General features: G+C 39.6%; 1 protein-coding gene across 1 annotated transcript in view; it reads left to right on the forward strand.

Moving 5' to 3' along the window:
- Positions 1–5,752, forward strand: part of matk (megakaryocyte-associated tyrosine kinase) — a 634,871-nt gene that overhangs the window by 462,222 nt on the left and 166,897 nt on the right. The window lies entirely within an intron of this gene.

A 5,752-nucleotide genomic window follows, 5' to 3' on the forward strand; every position in this document is an offset into this window, starting at 1 on the left:
ACTCCTGATGGGAACAAGACAAGCAGACAGAGGAAAGATGAAGAGATTTGATTCAGACTTCTGGAAGTTCCTCCCCACTGTGTGGACAGCTTGTCTGGCAGGGGGTTCCCATCATGCCGTCCGAAATCTGTCCTCAGGTTTACAGAATATGATGGCTTGGGCATTCATTTAAATTCAAAGTGGCACTCCGGCCAAAATCCCTATAGTGACATAGTAATATTTTCTTTTCTGTTTTTGACAGAAGGAATGTTTGCACTCTATGTTGGCATTTTAGATTTGGAAACGCATGTTGTAGATTTACAGTATTGTACTTATTGCTCATGTTGTTATTCAAACAACCAATAACAACAATAATGGTTAGTTTGATTGACAAGTCCATTACATTTGAGTATGTTATTTGGCATTTATAATTAGGTAGTAAGCATGCAAATCACCTTAATAGAGGATTCACTTTTCAATGATAAATCAATTATTAAATCATATTTACTTGTATTATTTTTTATTACGGATTACAAACCCATAAAAAGCATTACGGTTGGTTGCATCAGTAATTCTGCCTTTCTTCAAACTTTCCTGGAAGAACAAATAATGCTTACTGATGCATTTCAGCATTCCAAAAATATTGAATAGAGAACTAAGAGTATAAGGAATATATTTCTCTTATTAATATTTAACTTTTATCTAGCTTTTTGATCAGTTGAGAACTAAGATTTAAAAAAAAAAAGAATGATCTAATAGCCTGCAGATATTTTATTACATAACTACTTGGCAGTAAATACAATGCCATAAAAAGATGTCTTTCTCAGATAAATGTTTTTATAAACCAAATATGTAATTATGAATAACAGAACTTGCGCCCTCAGCACAGTTCAGAGTTTTGATAGCAGAACTGGTGAAGAGCAGTTTGCCTGTAAATGATGCATCCTGGGAGTTTGTGAACTCATCTATCACTGTACAGTTAGATTTAAAGCTGTGTCACTGATATCCCTTCACTGTTGCTCAAATAGATTAATGGGGTGGCGTAACGTTGTGCTTAGCCACGCTTGTTCCTGTTCTTTGGTAATTATTCCTTTAATAGTACTGGAGGAAATTGCATGTAAACAGTCCCTGCCCATGCATAAGTTAAGGGTGAAATCGATCGTAATATTACAAACTCCGTCAATGAACCATTTGAATTTAGCAGTGGCTTTACTTTAGTAAATTTGAGCATCACCTTGTTGTTGAAGGTGACTTTGAAGCTCTTATCAGTGGCCCCACATGTGACAGAGGAACCCAGCAAGAGCCGAAAACAGGGACGATAATGGATGGTTTGTTTACATTTGAGGGTGGTTAAAATGCAAGACACCAAAGCTATCTGCACAAGCTTTATGCCAGGTCGTTCTGAAAAGGGTTGGAAAAAAGCGTATTTGCTCCTTAAAGCCACAAAATCTCCAATATTCATGACATGTATTCAATTTCACTTTAAGTACCAGAATCAGCCTGTGCAAATGACCTCAAGACCCCTGAGGGCTTTGGCTTTGGCTTTAAGTTTGTGCAAAGAAAGTGAAACCTTCTCTCTGCAGAAGCTGCATGCAATGTGTAACAAAACTCGAGTCCTGAATTATTGACGAGCCGACAGCAGCTGACAGCAGAAAGAAAACCACATATAAGGAGCAACAACGAGAAGTGTAGAAGAGCTGGCAGATCACATCCGGTGTGATGTTACATAACCACCGTATCCGGTTTGTGTTTTTCTCATTGCAAGTTGTTTTGTTGAAGAAAGTGCAGAGTATGGTACACAGAAATGTGAGTGGCAAGTTTTGTTTTGAGACGCCACTTTGATTCACTTGAACCGATGATCGTCAATCAGCATGTCCGAATCCCAAAGTGATATATCATTTTATAGAGACGCTACCTTTTTGAAGCTGGGATGATGATGATGATGATGTGGTTGGTATAATCAAGAGGAGATGATGAAGGGGAATAAGTTAGTAGTACAACAAGTGATAGAGAGGTTGCACACAGGTGAGCATATTACCATAGAGCTGCAATGATAAATATTTACCATCAATATATATACTATATAATATATAGTATAGCAAGTATACATATTGGCAGCATAGTATAGTATATATACTATACTATGCTGCCAGTACAGAAAGCGGGCTGTCAAGAAGAAGAAGCACTTAAGAATTTTCACAGCTTTCACATCACTGCACACCTGGGTAATCCATGCAGAACGCGGGCATAGCTGACTTCAGATTTAGAGAAGGTTGGGTGATGCACACCTCTAAAACTCTATGTGCGTAAATAATTTTTTGTTCATAAAAAGACGATTAATCTGAAAAGGGCCTCATATACTGATCTGTGTACTTGAAGCCTTAGGATTCACCCCAAGTCACCAAACAGCCTTATAAAGATCTTGAAACATCACATGATCAAATGTGATGGCGCTTAGATCTACTTGGGTATTACACATATACACATATTAACTTGGAGCAAAACAATGGGATCCGACCTGACCCGATTGAACTGAATCTAGATGAGACCCTATTCCTATAACCAGGGGGTTTCCCCTGAGAGAATACTGTATGTGTTCCCTCAGGGGCAGATGAAGACCCTAGCTGGTTAGAAACATGGTGTGTAGCCGCATGAATGTGAAATCAAGCATTACTTAAATATGTGGCTGTTTAATTGTGCCTTCCTGGATAAACAAATGTATTGTGGGAAAGTAAAGTTGTGGAAACACCTTGGAGATTCCCTTTGCCTGTCAGCTGCTGTGTAAGTTACTGTTGTTCTACGTGTTCGAGCTCCCTCGTGTTGCCCTGCTTTCTTACGTAATCCAAACAGCACGGGCTGATGGTTGCACACGATCAAAGCAACACACAAAGCTGTACTGTATGGACAGAATACGTATGTGGAGCACAGCAGGCTGCCTCTGTTGGAGTCTTTTAAAGCGTTTTGATCGGACAAGCTGTTCCCTCTTCAGGAAGCCAGGCAGCTGGGATCCCAGGAGACTTGTTAAAGTAGCATTTTTGTTATGTTTTCCTCTCTTTTTACTTCTGGTGAGAGTTTGAGTGTAGTCTACTGTCAGTTGACAACATGTGCAGTTCGACGAGGGATTCCCATCTTCTCAAGACTTCTGTTTCTTTCTGCAGCTGTTGTCTTTTGCAACACATTATTTGGTCACACAGTCGCACCATTGTGACGTTACTGCCTGTGCTGTACTGTCTGCATGCACAAGGGCAAGGTTCACTTCATCACAGCTCTGCATTTGTTTGCAAAGAAGAAGTGGATGAAGGGTTTGTGTAATGAGCCTGATGGTAGTGAAGCAGAACATGTAAATACACAACATTGTACACAGTGCATCGCTCCCTGGGACTGAAATGTACTGCGCCGCTGAACAGGCATGCAACACAGATGGAGCTACTTGCTACCAACTAAAATATACATAAAGACCATGACAACTCGGCGTTAGCCACTCTCAGAGTAAATATAAAGGCTGTTACAGCATGAGAGGAAAAATGTAAACAATGAACACATTCCTAGCAAACCGAAAGCACACAGAGCTTGTGTACATGTAACTCAATTGTTGCCTGAGATAAGAAGGAAATATTAAGTGACCAATTACTACAGCTACCACTTTGAATCTACCAGCATTTTTTATCATGAGCACGCCGCAGAAGACCACAATCTGTCAGATGTTTGATGAGGCAACGTGCACGGGAAGATTTGTGATTATTCTCAGATTACACAGTGATATGCGACGCCTCCTCATCTCATGAACATCGTTGTCCGAGTTTATCTTTGTTCAAACATTAACTTTAAAGTGACTAAAATGTTATTTTGCTTTCTTGACATCATTATTTATTTATTCTGGCCGGCTAAGTCTTTCATTTAAGAAGCTTTCAAGTTTTTAAAGGCAGGATCTCAACATAAGAATTCTCCCTCCTGCTACAACCTAACTTTATTTTTAGCTTAGGCCTGTCATTTTGAGTATTAACATAACCTTTAATCTGCTGTGTGGATGATAGTTGTTGGATATTTATGCACTCGCTCTGCCTCATTATTAGGTTTGTGTTTTCCTCAGAGCACACAAATACACTCTCTGTTGCTACGCTGGGTCTTAATCCGTGTTAATGTGTGTTATCAATCACCCTAAACACACACACGTTTGTGAGCATCGGGACTGAGGTGCAGTTTAGAGATGTGACTCCCACATCACTCGGGAAATGTGTGTGTGTCTGGTTGCATCTCATATCTGCTTCTGCTGATGGGCTCGCGTCCAAACAGCGATCAGTATTCTGCTGCCACGAGCCCCGTGCCTAATTGATGCTCCCTTTGACTCACATCATAATAAATTGGGTTTCATTCACTTCTGATGAAATTAGGGCTCCACTCAGCAGCCCAATGGAGCTCCATTAGGGTACGAGCCCATGTTGGGAGATTCAGAGCTATGATCTAATGATCACCATTGGGACAGAGTTGAATTGTGTGCAGCGATATTGTCAATGAGTGGCAGCCTGAGGCCTGAAGTGGATGGTTGTAGTGTCCGAGGTTTGTGTTGAGTTTCTCACAAGACCAAGTCATGTTAAGTTGTGCATGGCTGTAAACCAGGGTCTCACCGTAAGAAGGTGCACCTCCAATAAAAAAAATTGTAACATAAAACAATGATGAGATATGAAATATTATACTATTGGGTCCTTTTCAATCATTTTCTTTATACCTTTCCTCTCCAGCACAACTGGTTTCATGAAAAGTATTATGGTAAGCACTGCTGAAAAGAAGGATTCAAACTGATGGTGAGCTCAAACAACTTTTTTCTCCCTATAACGTTATGATACTTAAACTCAGGGAACCTTCCTGATACCAAAGCTCTCATCTCACAAGTGTCAAAACGTGTTATACTTCAATACGTGGAGCTCATTGAGATATTTTGCTATAAAAAGGCAAACGAAGCCAGAGGTGGTTGTGACTGAAACACCAGCTTTTTTATAACGATACTGAAAAAGAAAGTATATTTAATGTGAAAGGGTTACGTAATCCACGGAAATGATTGGTTTGTATTGGCTATAATTATAGTATATCTCCATCACACATACTGTAGACAAAAATAATCCATGCAAAATTGTTAAAAACTCAACCTGTCACTGAAACCTTGAAAACGTTTTTCCTTGCATCACTGATGTCCAACACTACGAACATGGGCGTCATTTCCACTGGGGACATGTTTTTTTTTTTTTACGCAAGTGGTCATCGTCACGGAGGAGCGTCTGTGTGTGTGTGGCAGGAGCGCATTTTTTGTGAGAGACAGAGAGACAGAGAGAGACAGAGAGAGAGAGAGAGACAGAGAGAGTTACGGGGGTTGTTGTTAGCATCTGGTGCTAGCTTGGAGATTAGATTAGAAGCTGTTTCAACAATAAGAAGAGGGAGAGTCCTCTCCTGTCGGACTGAGAGGCTGAGATAACATCAGCTCAGGGAGGTAAAGGACTCGCTGAGTGATTATATTGTAAACTTTAGTCTAAGTTATCTCAGTGGGTCTCAAACGGTTTGGTCTAAACAAATATTTCCATCTATTTACAATATTTGTTCAAAATAAGTTAAAAAGTAATTCCAATGTCAGTAAAAAATTTAAAACACAGTTTGAAAGGGGAGTGATTAGTAAAATATGCATAAATAAAAATAAAGAATGCAGACTAAAGATAGGAGAGAGGAGTATATCAATGATGTGTTATTGGTTGTGATCATATTCTAATGGTTTTTGGAGTATTGA

This window comes from Notothenia coriiceps, unplaced genomic scaffold (genome assembly GCF_000735185.1).
Source record: "Notothenia coriiceps isolate Sejong01 unplaced genomic scaffold, NC01 NC01_scaffold00024668, whole genome shotgun sequence".
Classification (NCBI taxonomy): Eukaryota; Metazoa; Chordata; class Actinopteri; order Perciformes; family Nototheniidae; genus Notothenia; species Notothenia coriiceps.